Source organism: Vulpes lagopus, chromosome 10 (assembly GCF_018345385.1).
Source record: "Vulpes lagopus strain Blue_001 chromosome 10, ASM1834538v1, whole genome shotgun sequence".
NCBI lineage: Eukaryota > Metazoa > Chordata > Mammalia > Carnivora > Canidae > Vulpes > Vulpes lagopus.
In genome coordinates this window covers 25,460,620-25,484,864 of record NC_054833.1, presented here as the reverse complement: position 1 = coordinate 25,484,864, position 24,245 = coordinate 25,460,620, and positions in this window count along the sequence as shown.

Sequence of the window (24,245 nt, the reverse complement as noted above, 5' to 3'; positions counted from 1 at the left end):
GCAAAGTACAGTATTTTCTTGAACCAAAAAGATGTGGACACGTTTACAGGAGGAGTCCCTGGGCCGTCGGCTGAGCGCTCGGACACGTCCATGAAGGGCCTGGAGTGTGATGCTTCCCGCGCAGCCACTGCCGGAATTGCGGGCTCCCCGGCCGCCCCGGTGTCCGCCTGCAGCTGCAGCAGCTGCGCCTTGGTGCCGGGGGCGCTAGGGACAGTGGCTCGGCGTCACCAAGGGGGACAGGGTGGTCATCGACGTGAACAGTGGGAACCCGGAGGGGGGGCTTCGCTGTGCCTGCACCCGGGCGGGCACCGGTACGGCATCCGTGGGCACCTGCTGCCCTCGTCGGCTGCAGGGCATTCGGGTGCGGCTGAGGCTTTTAATTTGGAGAAATGCAGGCGGGTTCGAGGGCCGATTGCAGCCCCGGCTCGCGGCGGCCGTGTGTCTCCACTCCGTGTGGGGCCACGCCGGAGCCGTGGTGCACGCAGAGCCCAGGAGCGGTGGCGAGGCCTGGGCACGGTGCCCCGGGACGGCCTCCCTCCGTGCCGCAAAGGACACGAGGAGCAGCAAGGGGCGGCGGGGGTGCTGGCGCTGGGCCGACACCGCCCCGTCCTCGTCCTCTTGCTGCAGGAGCAGGTGCGGCACCCGCGACAGTCCTGTGACGAGGGCCTGGCAGAGGGCGTAACCCTGCAGAGACACCAAGAAATCCACCCAAACGGAAAATGTTCTCTCCGCTTTGCCCGAATTTGGATCTTCTGATTCCGAATCATGGGGTGCAGCAATAGGATGGCCGCTCCGCCCCCCGGGCTTTGCACTTGGGGGTTCATGCAGCTCTGAGGAGGGAGCCCCAGCAGCTGCAGCCAGGCCTAGGGCTGCGGAGCCAGCACCTCCGTCGGTCGCCCCCCGGGGCTGATTCTTGGGCCGGGAGCCCCGTAAGGAGCGTGGGTCCCATTATGCGGAGGAATGGGTAGGGCCGGAGGCGGGCGAGCTTGCAGGGCAAGCGGGTACCATGCGTGGTTGGTGGGTGGGTACGCGGAGGACGGAGGATCCGCACTGGAGGCCAGTTGGGGGCAGCTGAGCGCTCAGGCGACCGCCCACGATGCCGGAACAGGTTGTGGTGGTGGAGACCCAGAGCGGCCCAGGGGGCGAATATATTTGGGCTGGAAGGCAGTCGGGGGCCAAGCAAGGGCTCTTCGCACTACACGGGACGTGGGGGACTGTAGGTCTCGAGGCCTCGCCGCTCCGGAGTCCTGCTTCCTCTTCGCATCTGCGCCCTCCCTTCCCGTGGGCCGGCGGGGGGCCCTTCCAGGGCCATCATCCCAGCTTCGCAAAGCACGTCCTCAGGTGCATCGGGGCGCCCAGGAACCAGGCTAGACAATGGGAAATTCGGGCGTCCAGCCTTCGTGAAGAACTGAAGTAGCTTCGTGAGAACTGATTTTATTGGCTAGGCCAACTCTCTCTCCTCGTCAGGATTTGGGGGGAGGCCAGATTCCCCGTTGGGCCCTGCCCGGCAACATGCACGTGGCGCGGAGAGCCTTGGCCGGGCCGGGGTGACCCCGACCGGGCTCGCCCCATAGTCAGACGGCTGTTCCCATAACCCACCTACGTCGTGTACAAACCGGGCACCTGCTTTGCCCCCTGAAGTCACCTCTCCAGGGTCCAATGGACCAGCCTGTTCATCATATACTCTCTCCGCCCCAAGGGGACCTTGCACCTAAATCCCGTTTTTTTAGGGCACATTCATTAACATTGGGCATCCTCAGGTATCTTCAGTAGCATGTTTTTCTGTGAGGATGGGTTCCCACTCGTGTTTTTTTCCCCCTTATTTGTTGGGTGCTTATCCTTTCCACTTTGTGTCTGAGCAGGGAACCCCACGTCCAACCTCTGGGGCTGCTTCACGTTACCCACGCGTAGAGGCGACTTATAAATTCCGGCGAGTCGTGTACACGTGTGTGCACGTACACCTGTGCCTTACCGTTTGTTCGGTTTTATTTTAGAGAAACCGCTGGCTTTCAGCGGGGCCGTGTGTGCGACACCAAGGGCACGGTGAGCTCTGTACCGTCGATGGCAGGCACCTCGGGGCGCCCGGGGGGACGTCGGAGCCCACGTTGCACAACCAGCAGCTGCGGCTGCTCGGCGTGCCAGCGTCTGGCGAAAATAGGGAACACGCTGAAAATCAAAACCCTGTGATGCCACCCCGGGTGACTCCTCCCATCCTGACCCTAAGTTATTAATAATTTTATTAAGAACGTGCTTTCAACATGCTTGTATTTATATATGCACTTAGCAAGAAATCACCAACACTTCAGAGGGAAGTTCTTCTTCCCTTTCCTTTTTATTGCCCAGAGAAAGGGAGAAACTAAGAAGAAGAAGCAGCAGCAGCAGCTGCCTCTGGAGTGGAGCCTCAAGCATGTTGGTCTTGCCCGTCCTAGGATTTTATAGGGTCTCCTTAGGCCTTGGGCTCGTCGGCACCGACGTGGGCTCGGATTCATGCAACGCACTGGCCACATTTCATCATGCATGGAGGCCTTGGCACGTGGCTTTCGTCCTCCTACCCCTGCTATATAGATGCTGAGACCTGTCCCTGCAGCAACGGGACATAATTAGTTGCAGCCGGTCCTAAAATTAGTAATCAAAATTAGCATCTATTTTGCAGCAAAAGGCTTAACCACCTAATAAGCATCTGACTGAAGGTCGCAAGTGCTGCGCCTGGGTCTCTCTCCAATCGGGGGCGGCGGGGGGGCGGGTTGGGGGGGGGAATGGCCGGTACGTCTCTGAACATCTGCAAGTTCAGGTTTACTTTGGCTCTGGACGTGTATGCAAACTGTTGACGAGGAGCCAGTAATTTGCAGTTCATTTTCCTGGAGTTTCTGGTTCAGTTATTAGAGTCTGGTGTCCGAAGAGCTATTTTAGCAGGTGACTGAAATTACTAGGCAATTCGACACTGTGCGCGTGGTGCAGACGGACGAGTTAGAGGTGAGGTCGGTTTTGGATGGGAATGTGCCTGAGCACACGCTGTTTAAGAAAGTCAGGATCCAGCATAATCCCCTCCAGTTCCATCCACGTCACCTCGAAGCAAACGGGGGTTGGTGGTGCCTGGGTGACGGGCACGGAGGGGGGCACTGGACAGGATGAGCACTGGGTGTTGTTCTATATGTTGGCAAATTGAACACCAATAAAAATAAATTTATTAAAAAAAAAAGAAGATGAGGATCCAGGGGGATGAAAAAGAAAATTGTGATTTAGGGGCGCAATGTGGAGGGGGGGCGGCGGCTAACAATCTCTAGGAATAATGCAGTTGTTGGAAATGGTGCTAATGGCACCCCTTGCCCGTCTGCCCAGCTTGAGCCAAGTAGGCCAGGCCAGGGCGGCCTTTCCACATAACCACACAGTCCCCCCCGTATGCACACACGTGGTGAACGGTTATGTGCGTGGAACGTGGCCATCGACGTGGTGCTGGCCCCTCTCACCCTGTCGCCAGGTGCTTCGCCCTCCGCCTCTGGTGCCCTTCCCCAGAAGTGGCCAAACCAGCACAAACAGGAACCATCCTTTCTGGTGAGCAGGTTTGCCTTTTGTTGGCTGGCTATGGGTTTCCCCAAAGGCGCTGGTACGGACCCACTTTGGAAACTAGAAATCAAAAGGCCTCCACGGGTGCACTAGAGAAATGTCACCTTCTGCTTTGCAAAGGGTGTGCCCTTCAAGGCAAGAGACGCAAGTGGCACCGAGCTTCCCCGGAACGGGAGTCCCTAGAGAGGCTGGTCATGTGCCAGGGGTCAGATGTTTGGATTCTCCTCGGTTTATGCTGAGTCTTGCTGATGTGGCGATGGAGAGAAAGGCAAGAAGGTGCGAGAATAGGGGACCCATTTCTCGGCTGTTTGCCGGGGCCTTCGCGAAGCTCCCTGCCCGACCCGGGTGCATCCCGGAGGTGGGCCGCGGTCCCCCCCACGGTCACACCTTGAGACTCCCCGCCCCGTTTCCCAGCCCGGTGGAGCAGGTTGGGGGAGATGAGAGGCCAAGGTCCTGGACTGGTGACTGGGCGGCCGACATGGTCACCTGCCAGGTGGGCCTGACCGGCCCGGTGTCGCCCCGGTTCTCCGGAATACCTTGGGGAAGTCCCGGGGGAGGCAACCCACTCATGTGGGGAACTTCTTGTGACACTGGAGTGAAAGAGGCCCCCGAGAAGGGCCGGGCGGTGCCGGAGGGCACCTTGCGTCGTGGCCCGAGGCGGCCAGAGTGGCCCACCGCCTTCCTGGGGGGCGTTCTGTGTCTAGAAAGGCCTCTCGAGTCCCGAACACCTTCCACCTGGAGAGCAGCGGCACCCTGAGTGCGGGAGGGCCGCTGGCCTGGAGGCCTCTTCACGACATCACTACCGACGGCAGCCCTGCGCGATGCATCTGACCGTGGCCACCACTTTTCGGGTGAAGGAGCCCAGTTCTGGGTACCTTGGGCATTGCCCGGGCTCAGGGCCAGCAAGCGGCCGAGCGAGGCTCGGGTGCAAGCAGCCCGACTCGGGTGTGCTCGAGGTCGCCTCTCCTCCCGGAGGCTAAGCTAATGAAGTGGCCACGGTCACGTGCTTTCTGGGAGGTCACGGCCTGGGCCAAAGACAGACGCTCACCCGCGGAGCCAGCAGGTGTCCCTTCACACGTCTCCTTTATTTTTTCTGGTCCTTTCTTCAAAAATAACTAAAGATCACATAGGTTTTTTGGGGGCCGGGTGAGAACGCTGCCTGCTGCTCCCACGAAGGTCATTGGAGGAAGTTCTGTTGCACGAGAGACCAGTGCACGCTGAGCTTGTCCCTTTTCTTTGTCATTAGTGTGTCTTTCAATCACCATCTCCCCCGATATTATTATTTCACGGGGTCACGTGTGAAGTAACCGGGTGTACGTACCCTTTACTAAGGCTACTCCTTCGGTTGCAAAAATCACAGGATATCTCGCTTTAGAAAGATCTTATTTATTTATTCGAGGGAGCGTGCCCGCGAGCTGACGGGAGCGTGGGGAATGAGGAGAGCAGCCCCCGCGGGCTCCGTCCCAGGGCCCCGGGATCGGGACCCGAGGGGAAGGAAGCCCCCAGCCGACCGAGCCCCAGGGTCCCCCCACAGGCATGGGGCCCGTGGAACCTAATCTAAGCATCTGTGAGGTGCGGGACCCGCAGTCTGCACACGCGTCCTGGCCGCGCCTACGGTCGCCAGGCCCACCGTCTTGTGGGGAAGGATGCGCCCGGCCCGCGGGCCTCAGCGCCTGGGGCAGGTGCACCTGCCGTCCTCCCCGGGAGCTGGAAGCAGCTCAGCAGCCCGGCGCTTGCAGGGCCACATCCCATGCAGGACGCCCTGTAGCCTGGGGCCGCCCTCCCGGCCTCTGCCCCTGCCCCTGCCCCTGCCCCTGTCCCCTGCCCGTCGCCGCCGTGCCTGCTCCACGTGCTGGCCTGCCCGGGTGCGGCAAGTTCCCGGGCCCTCTTGGCTCCATCCAGTTAGCGCTTCGGCGTCGCAGCCGCGGGCCAGACTCCTGCCCGGCTGAACCCACGCGTCCCTCCGAGAGGGCCGAAGGCTGCCCTCGGGGGCAAAGGAAAGGCCTGCCACAGGGTCTCCTTCCCTGCTTGCATCCGCAGCCCCAGCCGGAGCCCATCCACGCGTGTCTGGCTTCTTCCTGTGGCTCTGATTTTTAGATTTTTTTTTTATATATATTTCTTAGAATATCATTGACCTTGTCACCTTTCACTCAAATCCATGCAGTTGCTATCTGATAGCCTTGTTCTGTTTCCTGGATTTCCTCATTCACTGCCTTTCTCACAATTTGCACTCATTTCTCAGAAGAGTTCGATGCTGATTGTTTGCTGTGAAACCAGCTCTGAACAAAGTTCACGGCACCCGTGGAAACGGCTGCTTAAAGCAACTTTTAGAGTCTGTTACTGGAATCCCGTCTCTCTAGAAAAGACGTGAGCTAACACTGAAGGACGTGAGCGAGGGCCCTGAGCCAACACCCGGAGGGCCCAGGTCCCCACCCAGACTCGCGATTCAGATCCGAAGCACCTTTGGTAGACGGCCGTACGCACAGTATATCCAGAGATAAGTGGATTTTTCATACACTGTGCACATATTTAATTAGATATAATATACATAGATTTATACACACACATCTATTTTATTTATTTTTATTTATTATTATTTTTTTACACATCTATTTTAATTTACATCTTTTCTCCAGGTTTCATGCGGAAAGTGTAGACTGTCCAGGTTTTCTTTCTCTCTTTCTTTTTTTTTTTTTTTTTGTGTGTTTTTTTTTTTTTTTTGTCCGGGTTTTCTGAGATCATGAAAATTTGCCACCCCCCCGGCCTAATAAAAGAAGTCTGCAATAAAATCCTGAAAACTACATTGATTTGGTCAATTTTTATAAGGTTGTATATTTTCCATCACATATATTGATTCATTTTTTTTTCCCCCAACAAACCTGTGGGATTACCAGCATCCGTGGGCTGACTCGCAGATCCAGGTCTAGAAGGAACTCAGTTCTGACTCTTAGTCCGGTGCTCTTTGCACTACACCGTGTTGGAACCAATGGGCAACAGGCTCCTCGAGCGAGCAAAACACAAAGATAACCTGCCAAAATAATTTAGAAACAGAGATTGAGGCAACTTTATCATATGACATAGTTGGTTCTCAATGGATTGATTTATGAATTAATGAAGCAGGAATGAATCATAAAAGAGGCCACAGTTAACTAGACTATGAGGGAGTGTTGTCCCCACAGGAAACGTTTGTGCAGGAAAAATCCCTCTCCTCGAGGACTTTTTAGTCTGATCTTGTGTTTGAGGCTTGTGGATCCGATTTGGTTTTGCGGGATCCACTCTGGATAAACCTGCGGTGGCCGCTAGACTGGGGGGGGCAGGAGACAGACCTGGGGTCAGTCTGGGAGAAACACCGCTGGAAGAGCCAGGAGGGGCCCGGCTGTAGGAACTCAGAGAGGCGAGAATGTGGGACAGAGCAAGGGGTGAGGCGGGAGCTGTACGGGCGGAAGGGGTGGCCCGGGACCTGCAGAGAGGGAGGAATTTGTCCGTGTGCAGGAGCAGGTGCTCGCACGGAGGGAGTACCGTGTGCTCCTGGGGGTCGGTGAGGGGCAGTGAAAGATGCTCGCCGCCTCCCATTGGACAGGTCACATTGTAGCTGCATAAGAAAGAAGGTTCTGGACCAGTGACAGCCGCTCCGTCTAACACCAAATCATCAGCTGTGAGTCAGTACACCTGCACCTGCAAGATCTCAGAGACGGGCGGCTGGGTAGCTCAGGGGGTTAAGCATCCGACTCTTGGGTGCAGCTCAGGTCATGATCTCTGGGTCCTGGGACCCAGCCCCACTTTGGGATCCACACTCGGGGGGGGGGGGGCGGGGTCACACTCTCGCCTTCTCCCTCTGACCCGCCCCCTCTCGTGCATTCTCTCTCTCAAGTAAATAAACCTTAAAAACAAGACAAAACCATGGAATTCATCTCTCGCCCAGAGGTGAGAATTGTTTTGCCTTAAAACTTTTCTAAAAAAGCCTCAGAGGTCCGTTGAAATGAAGCAACTTCTTCCAAAGAAAAGTGAGTGAGGAAAAGCAATGGAGTAACTGAAAAGGAGTGATGACAGCCATTTTATTTTATTTTATTTTATTACTATTTTTTAAAGATTTTATTTATTCATGAGAGAGAGAGAGAGGCAGAGACACAGGCAGAGGGAGAAGCAGGCCCCATGCAGCGGGCCCGATGGGGACTCGATCCCAGGTCCCCAGGATCACGCCCTGGGCCGAAGGTGGCGCTAAGCCGCTGGGCCACCGGGGCCGCCCTATGACAGCCATTTTAGAGAGATGACGAGCAAATATTTGAAAAGCACATGATTAAGTATAACGGTGACTGTGTCTCCGACTTTCTTAAATGCCGTCAAGATCGTGAGGCAGTACCCACGCTTGGGTTTCTGTAAGCTCAAGACCCTAAGGTTAAAACAACAGAATACTGTGATGGTCTTTGGAAGTCAAAGGCAACTTACATTTTCAGAAAAAAGCCTAACTTACACCACTTAGGTAACCAGGATTTTATTTTGTCCAAACAATACACTTTTTGACCTGATCATGGAACATGACAACTGTCAATACGTGGAAAGAAAACTTTTCAAAATTATTTCTGATGCTTGTATTTACTAAGTGACAAAGGGAAAAAAAAAGTTGTGTGACATTTAAGGTGAAAAAAACCTTTAGACCTTCTTTAGCAACGTCACCCTTTCCTCATTTCCATATTTTATGAGGTGCTTATTTTTAAAATGTGTTTGTTGCCTGAATCCCACTCAGCGAAGTGGTGTGTACGTTTCACAGACCGTGCATGGGACAAACATGTTGTCTTGATGATCCTTCGGTGCCTGTTGCCAGCAAAAATCAAAGAGAATGTTCTACATGACATTTTCCAGGAAATTGGTGGGATTTAATCGAGTAGATCCGCATCCTTTCTGCTCTCAGCTTCCGGTTTGCAAATTGGGCCTAATCAGAATTATTCATCATTTTAAATATTGTTCTTGAAATGTTGGCAGGTATCATTATGGGGCGTATTGCCTTCCTGGCTGCCTTCTTGCTCAAGCTGAGTGTGATTTCTCTGGGCCTCAGTTTACTAGTCCTGAAAACAGGGGCCGAATTTCTCAGAGTTGCAATGTTCTGTGACATATCGAGTTGTTAAAAGAAGAAAGTGTCTTTTGTGTGTGTGTGTGTGTGTGTGTGTGTGTGGCCTTTGGGGGAAATTAAAGTTACTGAAATCATCTCTTCCCTTTCATGTTCCCACAGTTTCTAGCTGAATGGGGTGGGGGAGTGGGTGGAGAGAACGAATTTACTGTCAATACCTTCCTTTATCCAAAACCTTGCCGGATTGAAGTCCTGGGATAACTTACCTAAAAGGCCACATTTCTAACCCACTTCTCTCTCTTCTTATCTCCATCAGAGCTGAAGATTCTAGAAATTTCAAGTGCTGCCTCACTTCGGGTTGTATATTTGGCCCAGTTAGTATTTAGAACTTGACCAGGGACGTCTCCCCCGCCCCCTTTGCTAACACTCCAGACAGGTCATGAACCCCCTGAAAAAGACTAGGCCTCTGAGCAGAGAGTGCGTATTTTGTACAGTAAATAATTTAATTTAATCAGCTGCTGGGCATCCTCCAGGGAGATATGTGCTGTCCCTTTTACAATAAGAGAGTCCCCAGAATATCTTTGAATAACAGCAACAGCTGTCATTTAATGTCCACCAAAGAAGAGGTGGTTTTTGCTTTTTGGTTTTGTTGTTGTTGTTGTGTGTTTTTTTTTTCACTGTGGCAAAGGTTTGAGTGGGCAACAGGGAGATTCTGGGTGGTTTCAGACCCTTTTCCCCTTCACATATCATGTCTCACGAGGCATGTTTCATCATGAATGAGAACTATTTTATATGCTCACAGAAAACATAGAACGTCTTATAAGACAAACCCCTAATAATCACCCTGTCCTCTTCCTTGCCATGTTGAACATGGGTGACCATGCGTGCACATTATTTTCCATAGAAAGAAACACACCAGAACTAATTAAACAGCCTGTTGAGTTGCATCAGGTGCTAACAGACGTTGCAGCTGTCTGGGCAGCGAAAATATTGTGGCTTGCTCTAACGGTCATTTGGGTTGATTGAATGTGGGGAATCTGATCTCTCTGTTTTTAGGAGACTCCTTCCCATAGTCAAAGGAAATCTATGGGGTTGGGTTTTCCTCACGTTTTCTCTTCTTCTGCAATGTATTTTATCCTCCTCTTTTTTTCATGCTTACCCCACCCCCACGGCTTCATTGAGGTCGAGGTTACGTACACTCACCCATCTAAAGCGTGTGATTCAGTGATTTTTAGTACACCTACCAAGTTGTGAGGCCATCAGCATAATCCAGATTCAGAGCATTTTCATTATCCGGGTAAGATCCCTCATGGCCCCGTGCAGTCACCTCATTCTCACCCCAACGCTGACAGCTACTAACCTTCGTTCTGTAGATTTTTCTTTGCAGCGTATTTCACGTAAGTGGGATCATACAGTCTGTAGCCCTTTCTGTCTGGCTTCCTTCACCTCCCCTACAGTTTTTGAGATTCCTCCATGGTATATACCGCATGTCATGGTGTCTCTTTCCTTTTTATTGAATAGCCTGGTTTGGTTTTTTTTATTGGAGTTACGGGCTGATCGCTGGTGATGGGACCAGAGGGTCTACACAGGGCTGACGGGGATATCTGGAGGCATTTTTGATTGTCACAGCTGAAACGGGAGCTGATATGGCCTCTGGTAGAGAGAGGTCAGGATGCTGCGGGACAGCCTGCAGTGCACAGGGCAGCCCCACGATACAGAATTACCACAATGTCTGGCGCTAAAACTGAGAATTCTGGAGTTAAAGTTCACTGAATTTTCACGTACCATCGGGGGATATGGTTAAAACCAAATGTTGCATAGTGGAAATCCTCCCTTTGATGTGTGCCGTGTGTCTCTGCATTGGGGTTCTGTTCATCTGATTTTTATGTATGTTTAATATATGGACTCACTTGTGAAACGGATTTTTTTTTTTTTTTTACCATTTGGGCAAACTCTAGAATCTCCTAAAATATTATTCAGTAGGTTGCACTGAAGGACAAGAAAAGAGTACACAATTCTTGTTTCCTGGTTGAGATCTCAATACAATCTGGTTGCGAAAATTTAGCAACAGAAAAGAAGCAAATGGCGATGACTTATACAGCATAAGTTCCCAGGAAGCTGCAGGAATGGTTGGAAGGTTCATAACAAAAGTATTTAATAAAGTTCATCGCCTACTTAACAAATTGCACCATCACTTTTGTGGCGTGACCTCCAATGTCACGCACTGTATTCATATTTTGCCAGTTCGACTCCAGAATTTTGAATCTACTGTGTTATTCTTAACACTGCTACATAAAATTTTCATGGGGGCAGAGATCAAAAGAAAACAGATCTAAAAAAACAAAACTAAAGGATTCTTATCACCCAGCATTTGGTGCATAAAACCCCTCTTGGGAATAAGGAGAAATTAGCCTGAATTAAAATATTTTGTTTTATCTGAAACCAGGGACTCACTGGCAGCTTGATTTTTTCCCTCTGGGGTAGTTGAGATGCCAACAGGTGGAATTCTATCTCTGAGGCCTTTTGAGTTTTGTGTGATGATGAATTGGAAGCAGAGTCTCTGTTCGGAGCCTAGTGACACAAGAGGAGACCGACGCGCTGCCAGTCAGTAAGCGTACTGAGCAGAGGGCACATTCGGGGACTGGACAAGGGAACGGCGGCGTCTGGGCTGCCCCGGTGGGGCCACTCGACCCTCTCCTGCGCCAGCGGGTGGTGGTGCGGCCCTGCCCGGCGAGGGGCAGAGAAGGCCGGGCCACGGTGGGCATGCTGACAGGGCGAAGGCCGGAGCGGGGGCTCCCGGGCTCACACCCAACACCCGTGTCCCATGAGCACCTCCGGCTCACACTAATGCTGAATCACATCAGAAGTACACGGTGGAAGTAAAGCGAGGGCAAAACCCACGCAGACACAAATGTGTACACACACACGTGTACACAACACACACAGGTGTACACACGCACAGCTGCACACACAACGCGCACATACACACGCAAACACATATGCACATATACAGCTACATACTCACCTGTGTGTGCACAGACTCACATACTCACATACACTACTGTCAGCCCTTGGGACACATTTATTCCTCACCGCCAGGGACATTTCTGTGTCTGCGTTATAGTAAAGGACACTTATGCTCTGACAGGCTTAGTCATTTGCTCAGAGCCGCACAGCTGGGAGCAGAGCCCAGCTTGAAACCAGGCTTTTTCTAAATCCAAATTCCAAAGAGAGAAACAATACAAAAGAAAATTTTGAGGTTAAAGAGAGGTAAGTCGAACAATAAGAAGATCAGCGGTTGCAGGGGTGGGGAGAGATGAACGGGCAGAGAAGTGGGACACTCTGTGATAGTATAAAGGAGGATACGTGTCACTATACACTTGTGCAAGTGCATAGAATGTGCGACACCAAGCGTGAACTCCGCTGTGAGCCACAGACTTTGGCCACCACGTGTGAACTAACTATGACGTACGTACCATTGTGACGGGGCGTGTTGGTGGGTAGAGCAGAGGCGTATGGCAACTGTCTGCACCTTCCTCTTAATTTTGTTGTGGATTTAAAATTGCCCTAAAACAAAATCTATGAAAGGAAAAAAGATATAACTCTGCATGGAAGCGGAGCCATTCCAAGACCGTTCACAGATGATTCAACTGGGTGATCCGATGGCCCACCCGAATTGGAGGTCCAAGAATATGATAAACCCTAGTTGCTGTGTGTGCGCACAGGGGTGTATGTTCCTGAAAATAAAACTGGAGTTTTTCTCTGAAGATAAAAATGACCTATGCTAATTCCTGAAATAGTATATATGCCCATGAAAAAATTTAAAAAGTAAGAATTATCTCCATTTCTTCACCTAGAGATAAGAATTTCTCTTGTTCTTTCTCTAGGTAGACAGACAGGTACACACATATGTACATGCGCAGGTAGATGAACAGTTGGTAGAGTCTTAGATAAATGATATCATATATAAACTGTCTTCCGCAGACCTTATTACCCGGCGGTACAGGTTGACAATTCTCGTTAACATGTCTAGTTCTGCATCATCATCACAAACACCACACTGATTCATTACGATCATCATTCGGCTTATTTTTTTTTAAGCCCTATTGTGAGGTTAGAACAAGACAAGTAGATCTCACAGCCCCACAATGGGGCAATGATGCCTTTGAGGAAGGAATCAAGCCAACGCCATCTGTATGAAGCTAACCTTTAGCAAGTCAAGACCTCTTGATTTCTTAGTACTTGAAATTCTAGGGCCTTCTTCAGCCTCAGTTCTTTAAGCCCAACTAAGCCCGCTAAAGACTGGATTTGGGCTAATACAAAAGACTGACACCAAAACTAGTACAGGGGACACCTATAACCTTAGGAGTTCCTGCTGTCCCGTGACCATGCTTTCTGTCCCGCGGAGGAGCTTAGACAGCCTCTTGCCTTCTGGATGCTCAGCCGCTCCTCTGAGCTGCTGTCCTTCATTCTGAAAAGGATTCCAAGATCTTACGTGCGACCCCTCTGCTTACGCCCATGTGTTCCTACTCCGTGCTAAATTGTGGGAAGAGGTTGGTGCTTTTTTGGACATTGAGATCGCAGCCAATTTTTTCACTTATTCATTTCACTCAACAACACCTACTGTATACCACGCAGCAAGCAAAACAAATGTGATTACTAGTGAGAGGTGAACGAAATTTCCAGGGCACCTGGGCGGTGCAGCAGATTGAGTCCAGCTCTTGGTTTGGGCTCAGGTCTGATCTCAGGGACATGAAATCAAGCCTCGTGTTGGACTCTGCACTGAGCGCAGAGTCTGCTTGAGATTCTTTCTCTCCCTCTGCTCCCCCTCCCCGCTCAATCTCTCAAATAAATAAAATAAATCTTAAAAAAAAAACCAAAAACGTCAATCTCCATAAAATGAAGTTAGGGACTATAGGGGGCTGGAATGTATGAAACTCCCCTCGTGCAATAGTTTTACAAGTCTAACTGGTTTTCTCCTTGAGATTATCTTCCAGAAATGCTACCTGGGATCAATGGATCTGCATATTCAAATACTCTTTTTTTAAATTTTTTTAATTTTTTAATTTTTAAAGTTTTTTTTTATATTCAAATACTCTTGAGAAATACCAGGTCAAATTGTACCTCATACAATAGTGCAGAACCCCTGCATTGTGGCTTTCCACTTAATCTCCTCTCTCTCTTTCTCCAGCTCAAGGATACGTAATTACAAGAAAGAAATGGAAGTGAAGGCCTCTTCCCCTAAACTCCCTTTAAAAAAAAAATCTGGGGCACCCGGGTGGCTCAGTGGTTGAGCGTCTGCCTTCGGCTCAGGCCGTGATCCCGGGGTCGTGGGATTGAGTCTTGCATCGGGCTCCCCACAGGGGAGGAGCCTGTGTCTCTGCCTCTCTCTGTGTCTCTCATGAATAAACAGATAAAATTAAAAAAAAAAGATTCCAGAGATAAGTATTTTGATTTTCAGTAATGAGAGAAGGGAAGTGTTCTGAGAATTATTTGTGTTCATCTCTCTCCAGAACTGACTAATGGTTGAAGCTCTCAGAACCTCAGAGGGGAGCAGTTGTTTGTTGTTCCCCCTATTCCCCTTAAAAATGTGCCTGTTCTTCCATCAGGGTGCTACTCTGTGCCCCTGGGAAATGTTTGCCTCCAACAGAAAACTGAAAAGTCTCTGGGAGCCAGAAACTCTCAGGTCAGTTGGAAACTGTTACTTCTAGAGCTTTGCTCCCAAGGCGTCCCTCTGGATGAAGCTTGGCCCCGTTGTGACCACGCTTCCCACTCCCCGGACCTCGTCCCCTCCGAGCCCACCTTCTGTGATCTCCTTTCCATTCCTAGGTCCTCTTTGGAAACATTTTATTTTTTAAACAAGAGGATTGCAATTACTATCATTTTTTCAATGGTACTCAGGAAATGTTTTTCCCAACTTTGGAGCCATACCATGACCTAAAGTGTGACCAGGAGGGAAAAGTGACGTCAATTCTAGATGGTGAAATATGGTCGAGTCATCCAATGCTTGGCAGACTCTCTTTCTGCACCTCAAAGTGAGAGAACACGCTCTTTTGTGTTTATATAATATCTACTCCACTGGAAAAACACACCACATTCTGACAAAAGTTTTCTTAAGCCCCGTAACACTAGCATTAGGAAAAAGAGGTACTTTCCTTGGTCCTGAAGGGAAACTAGGCCTGTTTCATTTTTGCTCCATCCCAGAGGATGATCACTAGAGGAAGACGGTCCCACCAACCTGCCAAGGATTTGATAAGCCTCCGGCCACTCAGGGTGATGTCAGTACTGATATGTCCATTCTCAGTCTGTTGGGACATTGGATCAGGGTCACAGAATTAGAAGTTGTGCAGCTAAGACTCCTACTGAGTGTGGTCTGCCCCTTAGGCTTGTCTTCTGACCCTGCAACATGCGGCATAGGAGCCCCGGTGCTATGGGGTACGAGGCACAGTTCATGGAGCGGGCATGAGGTCAACGGGAACCCAGAGAGCACAGGTCCTGAGGGCACGGGTCCCCACGGCCCCAGGGACACGGGTTCTGTGGGCAGCAGTCACCCTACCCTGGTAAGTGAGCCCCTGTGTCAATGCCCCAGAGGAGTTGATAAGAAAGTCTGGATTCTGAAGCTTGAATGGGATGGAGCCGAGGAGCAGTGCTATCAGCCACTTGGGGTCCCCACACTTTACTGGCTTTTTTTAAAAAAAGAAATGTAAAATATACACAATACAATATGGCAAATAGCCGGGTTCCCACTATAAGAACTGGTGATTTAATATTTTGTCATATTTACTTTTTTCCATTAAAGAACATGTTACAAACCTATAATATTTATATTATCTGTTCTTCACAGACGGACATAGAAAGGCTCGAAATAGGTAAGAGAATTAGGGGCCCGTGTCACGGTTGTGGCAGGCTCTGGGGAGGACCCGGGGTAGGACTGGGGTGATAAACGGCATGTGGCTCCCCGTGAAGCCAGAATGTTCACGCAGGTGTGTGGCCCTCTCCTTCCCGGGACAGTGAGATTCACTTGGAAAAAAAGGTCTGTAGGTAATTTCTGGGACGTTCATCTGGCAATTGTTACGGTCCTTCAGCTCCCTGGGAGGAGCCGTGTGGTCCATGGGCAATGGGGTGCGTGTGGGACAGTTTGGCAGAGTCTGGGGGCCACAAACACGTGCCCTTGTCAGCAGCCCCCAGGTTGCAGCGTCCCTCCTGGGACACTCTGCTGGGCACACTAGTGCATCCTTGCCCCCGAGCGCCCTGACACCCCCATGTGGCCTGCTCAGAGGGAGCCGCTGAGTCCCTCTCCTCTAGGATTTAGCGTCTCATCCCCTGAACCCTCTCTGCTTCTCCATCACATCCTTTGGTGCAACAAAGGATGCACCACAGAGCTTCATCCTGCAGGGACCTTCCCGCATAGCACTTGTCCACTGTATTATGCAGCGTGAGTGCCTGGGTGTGCAAACGTAAGCGTCCCCTGAGGCTGGGGAAGGCGTCCATGCATCTCCGCACCCCCAACGTCCAGCACGTTGCCTGGCATAAGCGTCATCGAATGAATCATACACTCAGTGAGTATAGGCTTGAGGTGGTTCTAGCCTGTGCACTTCAAACTTCTGCACGGTGCCTCTCTGTCGAGGGGGGAGAATTTCCGCTTACACTTCCCATTCCCTGCGCCAGGGTTGAGCTCCCTGGCTGAGATCTTAGAGTAAACCATGTACCTAGTATGAGGTTCAGTATTAGTGATGGGTTTGTGGGGGAGAGACAGCGCATTCCTTTATTTGGCTTCTGCAACAAACTACCACCGGCTAGCTGGCTTAAACAACGAACATTTATGTCTTACGTTTCTTTAAGACAGATTTGATGTTTGGTGAGAACCGTCTTCCTGGGTCATTATGTCTTCACATGATACAAGGGGCCGGGCTCTCTTTTATAAGACACGGTCTCTGAGGTCTCCTTTTATGAGATGCTAATCCCATTCATGAAGCCTCCACCTTTATGACCTGATCGCCTCCTAAAGGGCCCACCTCCTAATACCATCACCTCGGGCACTGGGGTTCAACATATGCATCCTGTGAGGACTCAATCATTCAGTCTACAGCAACTATATTTTATTTTATTTATTTTATTTTATTTTATTATTATTTTATTATTTTATTTTATTTTATTTGCAACTATATTTTAAAAAGCCACGCTGAGACTCTCAAATTTGAGTTCTTGTCAGAGCTTGTCATATTAGCACCAAACGTTTTTTAATCTGAAAAGGCAGCTGACAAGGAGTTTGTACTCAGGGGAAAAAAACAGGCTCTGCCTTTTTTATTTTTCTATTTGTTTGCTCTTTTTTACTACTCTCTTTCATTCATAGGTTCTTTGTGAATAGTTCTTTCTGGGGTTGCCTACTTAACATCAGAAGACTTTGCCTGTGAGTCCACTTAAGGAGTCCCCTATAGTACACTGTGATAGTCCCCATGGAGGTTGCCACTGCCAGCCTCTGCCTCAGGACGCCTGTCTCCTGTTAGGAAGCCCCTGTGTGGATCACGGAGCATCAGGGCCACCTGGATGGCCCAAGTGGGGCCATTGTCACTCTCCAGGCTAGGGATGAGTTCACCATTAAAACAAATAGAAACAGATATTCTAATCTATTCTTTTGAGACCACTTTCATACTCTGCTCACTAACAGTGTAAGCTCTGAGGGAGCCAGCCCCCAGAATAGTACTTGGCATGTGATAGATGCTCAACACATGCTTACTATATGAGCAAAAGTATTTGGATTGAAATCAATTTTTCATGGACCAAAGACAGACATGGTAGCTGGTAATAAACATTCAGGTAGAGTCCTGACTTCATGTCTGGACCAGTTTTCTCCAGACTGGAGCTCCCTCTAGTCGGGAAGGACTTCAGACCAACTTCTCTGACCCACATATTGTATCCATTGCATCTCAACAAGTTCCTTATACATTAACAGAGTAGGTTATGGAGTGGCTGGTATTCAATTTAGAGGCCTTTAGATATACAGAGTTCACTAAAAATAAAACTCTGGGGGGCTCCTGAGGGACTCAGTTGGTTAAGCATCTGAATCTTGGTTTTGGCTGAGGTCATGATCTCAGGGTCGTGGGATCGAGCCCTGCATGGGGCTCCACACTCAAAAGACAGCCTGCTTGATTATTCTCTCCCTCTTCCTCTGTCCCTCTCCACACTCGTGTGCTCTATCTCTCTCTCTAAAATAAAGAAAATAAATCTTAAAAAAAAATACAGCTTTGGTGATAGCATCCCAAATAGGGATTAAGGCATAAAAGTAGTAATAGTCACAGTAGCAGTAATGGCAGTGACCATGACAGCGGTAGTAGTAGTAGCAGTACAAGCAGTAGCAGAAGTAGCAGTGGTGGTAGCAGTGGTAGTAGTAATAGCAGCAGCAACAGCAACTGTGGTAGCCACAGTGTCAGTAGATATGGGGGCAGAATGATAGCCATCGTCACCCCATATTGAATACTTTCTATGTGCAAAACATTATAGTAGATGTAATCTAATTTAATCTTAAAAAATCTCCCTGTTTCAAACTCTGAGCAGCTTCAGTTTGAGCTCCTTAGCTTACAACACCCGTTGAAGCATCTAGCCCACATAGCTGTCCTCTAGCCACATGCCCCACCAACACTCAGCCTGCATCCTTCTTTCAGTTCCTCTGCACATTCTGTCCACTCCCCTGTGCGTGGTACATTCTCCTAGCCCATTCCCCACCCCATAGGCTTAGCTTATAGTCAGTCCTGTTAGGTGAAAGCACCTCAGGCATGGTGGTACTATTACTGTAATTGTTCATGTAACACTTTGTCTCCTCCTCTAGAGTCAGAAAAGAAGGAATTGCTTTTAAAAAGGCTGGGGACATAACACAAGGGCACAGAAGTCAACCTGATGGAGTTCCCAATGGCAAGAACAGGAAGATTTGGGAAAAGAAAAAAAATAATAATGATAATATGATAAAAAAATAAATGTCCACAGGTCTATATTAATATAAAAAATGCAAATCCCATAAGAGGAGGAATTCACCTGTCCTGCCTGCTACTCATGACTGCACCTAACATACAACATGACACATAGTAGGTGCTTAATGAATAAGATTTAAATGAAGGAATTGTGTTATTATCACTATTTCACAAATGACTGAAAAGTTAAATGATTGCCTGAGGAAGTATAGTTCGTAAGGGGGAGAGCTGGGATTTGAACTCAAGGGTGTGTCTTCAAACTCTGCTTTTTTTTTCTTTTTTCTTTTTTCTTTTTCAGTTCTACCTCCTGAAGGTGAGACTGAAAACTCAATTAAATTCCTAGTCGTTATCTTAAGCGTGAGTTGGGAGCCAGGACTGACACCAATTGTGTAAGATGCTGAAACCTTTGGCTCCTCTTTGTAAGGTTTAAGGAACTATTATTTACATTATAATATGCCACAATTCATCGATGGTTGTGAATCCAAGCAGTGAATCTCCTTGGTTTAACAATGCAATAATGGCACATGGAGAGAATGTTCTGGCCTATTTTATGCCATTCAGACTTTATTTTTGAAAAGTTCATTTAGTTAGAATGTTTTGCCAATGGCAAAGATAACTGATAGATTTTAAAGTACTCTATTTTAGATGAGTTTAACAACAATACTCAGCAGCAGCTCTAATGGTTCATACCTTGTTTTCTGGAGTCGCTCTTATTCCAAATGCTCTTGTACATCCTTGACCACCTGAATGAACAGCTCATTGCCTGGTTATAAATTTGGCATGTGTTTGCCAATGAATTCCTTGAGATTTGTGTCAGTACCGCACATTATATACCAAACTTTATGATTAGTTACTGAGATGTTCTACAACATATCTCTGTTTCCTGACTGCTTGAAGTAGCATTAGAGTATGTGGAGTGACTTAGATTCTGTTGCATTAAAAATGATTTTTAGAAAAATGAGCACAGAGATTTGATTCCTAGTTTCAGCTTCTCCAGACTCGCAAAAACTAGAATTGCTCAAAGTCACCAATTTCTTTGACAGCCAGTGATCAGAACTCTCTGGTGAGTAAAGAGAAGTCCCCAAAGGAGATGAGAGTGGGCTCCTAACCTGTGTCAGGGGCTGTTTCGGGTGGTAAGAAAATAGCCATGACCAGACAAGCAAGTTCCCTGCTCTCCTGGGGCCAAAGTCTCCATGAAAAGTTAACCAATGGAATGCAACTATGATTGGAAAGCAGAAATTTTAAAATGTAGGGATGTATTTTGTGGGGAAGTGGTTGATTCCAATATATGATGGAATATTATTCAGCAATAAAAAGGAATGGAATCTTGCATTCACAACAGCATGAATGAAGCTAGAATATTCTGCTAAATGAAATAAGTCAGTCAGAGAAAGACAAATATCATATGGCCTCACTCATATGCAAATTTAAGAAACAAAACAAACCAACAAAGGGGGAATAAAGGGAGTGAGAGAGACAGAGCAACAAACAGACTCAACTATAGACAACAAACTGATGATTCCAGGGGAGGTGAGGGAAAGTTAGTAGGTGATGGGGATTAAGGAGAGCTCTTGTAGTGGTGAGCACCAGGTGATGTTTGGAATTGTTGAATCACTATATTGTACGCCTGAAACTAATATGACACTCTATGTTAAATATACTGGAATTAAATTTAAAAGAAGATTAAGTGGTTGATTCCAGGGTTTGAGCAGGGAAAATACAAAATAAACTTGAGACTTGTGGGGCCAGAAAATAGGAAAAAATTTGAAAAAGAAAGGGAAGGCACAAGAGACAATTTGAATGAGCTGCCATTGGCCAGATTGGAATAATTTGAGATTAATGGATAATCTCATAAATAAACAATGGATTCCAATCCACAAATTAGAAGTAATGTATTCTAACCCACAGAAAAAAAATAAATATTCCTGAGTCTATAGTGATGTAGATAGGTCGATGGACAGATAAATGGCAGAGAAGGAGCAACTCTTCCTTACATAAGTATTCAAGTTAACAAATATGGAAGGAATGAGGGAAATACAAAATCACCAATAGACAAATCTGATTGTAATAATCATGGCAAGCAAGATTCTCTGATAGATACAAAAATCACTGGGCCCAGCCTGAGAAGAAATAGGATCTCTTCAGTCTCAACTTATTTCTCCAAGGAGATTGATCAGTTAGAAAGAGACAAATAGTAACTTTGCAGTGGAGGTTCTATGCAGCCACCTTCACATGGTCTTTAAGAAAACATCACCAAGGAAGTCTATCAGCTCACACGCCCCTGATATGATGCACCAAGGACAGTGCAGCATCAATTCCGCGGGATCCCCGCCAAAAACGCACCACCTCATTATATGAGAAAACATCAGAGACGTCCTACAAACTGACACGTACCATCAAAAGTGTCAAGGGCATGAAAAACAAGGAAAGACTAGGGAAATGTAAAAAAAAAACAAACATATTTTTGGTGATCTGCTCTCTGAAAAACAAAAAAAGGAAGAGTTGTATAAGGAGATGCTCTTAAACTCTGGCAGGAGTTGGGTATCACCTGGAAATCTTGAGAATCAGGTGAAAATGTATCCCTGATGTTTCCATAGGGTTAAAATGAAGTATCAGAGAAAAAGCACCTGAATTTGGCCAGTGTTGATGGACAGTAAAGATAATGCAAACCCAAATATCTTATTTGTCGCAATAGCAGGTTGAAAAAAAATGACCTTTATTTGAAAAATTGCCCAAATGCTCATTTTTTCCTGTCAGGTAACTCACTTTGTACAGACCACTATTTTAAGTCTTGTGGAAAATAATAAAGCCATAGAAAACACAACTCTTCTCCTCAGAACTTATTAGGGGGAAGTAGGATACTACAAGGGAGATACACAAATCCAAGATTAAAAACATGTCTATATTGAATGGATGAAGAAAACGTGATGTGTATACTCCACACAATGGAGTACTATTCTGCCTTTAGAATAAGAAAGTTCTGCCTCTTGTGACATGGATGGTTCTGGAGGACATTAGGCTACTTGAGATAAGCCAGATGCAGGAAGACACGTGCTGTATGACCTCAATTATATGTAAAATCTAAAATAGTAAAACTGATAAAAGCAGCAAGTTGAGTGGCGATTGCCAGGAGCTGGGAGGAGGGGGATAGAGGGAGGCGATGGCCAAAGGGGGCAACGTTTCACCTGTGCGGGGCGAGGACATTCTGGAGATCCACTGCCCAGCACGGGGCCTATGGCTGATAATACTGTCCCGCGTACCGAAGCTTGGCTAAGAGGATGGGCGACCTTATGCTGAGTGTTCTTCCTACAAAATAGCAATGCTAATAATATTAACGAGGGATGAGAGAGAACTTTGGAAACTGAGGCATGCATTGATAGCCTGGGTCGTGAGGGTGATTTCACAGACGTATGCGAACCCCTGAACTCACGTTATGTACACTAGGTAGGTATAGCTTCTTACATGTCAATCACGCCTCCATAAAGTGGATTTTAAAATAAATAAAAATGAATGAATGAATGAATGAATGAATAAAAATAAAATAAAATAAATAAAAAAATAAAAATAGATATTACTCATATTCTGAGATACGATCTTGTGCAAAGAAGATGTTTTAATCACCATTAAAGGTGAGGAGGGCAGAAAGGATAAGTCCAGGAAGAGGAAGTTGAGAGCTGGGGTTGAATGGTTAAATTACGGCTGTGAAGAGAATATTCCCGGATGCGCGGGGACCTGCCTTTTCCTGCTAAAGACAGAGCGCTTGAATCATTAGGGGACGGGGGTATGAGAGAGGTTGGAGGCAAACTTTGAGGTTTATTTTATTATTTTTGGTGGAAGAGGGCAGCCGAGGCCACTGGGCCCAAGGTTATGAGAGTAATTGGTGTCATGAAGATAAACATCTTTGAAGTGTTTGGTCAGATAACCAGGGTTGATTCAAGAGCCTTGTGAGGCCTAGAGATTCTGAGAAGCAGGAAAGGAGTTCAAGTTAAAGCCCGAAGGATTGTGAAAGCCACGATCAAGGGTACAAAATGCTGCCGAAGACCAGACTGGGTGGGATGTCACAGAGGAGGAGCTGATCGGCACGGGCCGCGGAGCTCAGAGGCCCAGAGGCTCAGGAAAGGGATGAGGCCATTGGATTTTTGCCAAAGAATATCACTGGTGGTTTAATAAAAACAGTTCCTCCAAGGTAAAGACCAGAGAATGAGAACTACTCAACTGAAAATTTATTGAGGGGAGGAACCACGCTTTAATATATCTCTGTATTTCCCCAAAATACCTAACCCAGAATATCATCTTCGGGTTTTGACAATGGAGTTCTATATTTCCCTGCCAAGAGCTTCAACCCAAACCAGATTGCAAGCCATCCAGAAAAAAAAAAGACACATATGTGAAAATAGGAGTGATTTACATCAAAGATGCGTTTAAGGAATGAATGTTCTAGTAAGAAGGGGAAAAATGGAAGGCTGGCATAGATTGAGGGATTCAGTGAAAGTCAAGGTCAAGCATGGGCATAAATCCACACGTAAGGCAATATCAATATGTGTTAATTTTCTGTCCTAAGAGATTTTTTTTTACGGTTTGGATTATAAGATCTTTCTATGCCCCTGAAAGTACAAATGTCAGAAAAAAAGTGGAGATAAAAACAACGTATATAAATAATATGTGACCTCACCACACACGCTGGGATTTTCCCTAACTCTTGTGCTTTTTTTCTCAGTTAAGATTGTATCACGCATACAATTTTGCATTCTGCTCTTTTTCCCTTAACTTGAACTCATGAGCATTTCCCCCAAATTAACACAAATTTTCATAAATAAATCGCCCCACTGTGTGAATGTGCGAACGCGTATTTAATTGTTCCCCAACGATTAGACATTTAAATTGATTCCAGGTTTTACAGTAACAAATGCTGAGATGAACATTTTTGAAGGGTTTTCAATTGCTTTCTAGAGGGATGCGTTTTTTTCACTCATATAGATGTAGTGTCATACGGTCTCATTTAAATGGGTACGAATTTTCTCTATTTATTTATTTATTTATTTATTTATTTATTTATTTATTTTTGAAATTTCTCTTTTTAATGATCATTTACTCATTCAGCCAGAAAACATTTACGGAGTATCTAATATGGGTGGAAAGTGCTGTATGAGCTGGTGGTGCCAGGCGCAAGGGCGTCAAAGTCCCGACCTCCGCGGGGCTCACGCTGGGCTAAGTCGAGATAAGCCATCAACAGCATCAACAGGTAATAGAAGTAGGCCACGGAGAGCGACGTGTGGGCGTCAGGCAAGCGTCCACGTGTTGGATCAGAGGGTCCCCCGCTCGGTGGCCTCTGGGTACAGGCCTCGTGAAAGGCAGGGAGCAAGCACAGGTAGCCCCAAAGAGTTTTCCAGACAGAGGGCTTGTGAACGAGGCTGATTGTTCTCAGTTAATCATATGGACTCGTTTCACACTGAGGCACATGGCTGGGGCCCTCACCAGTCGGCTCCTTCTGCTGACAGCAGGCACCTGTAGGAGCCCACGGACCTCAGCGTGCTCGCCTCTGCAGCCAGGGCCGAGGTGTGAGCTTCACCTGTGCAGGTGACAGCGGAAGCCGGTGGGGCAATCAGGGGGCCCCACGTGGTAAGCTGCAGACCCGATGTCGGGGTGGCTCC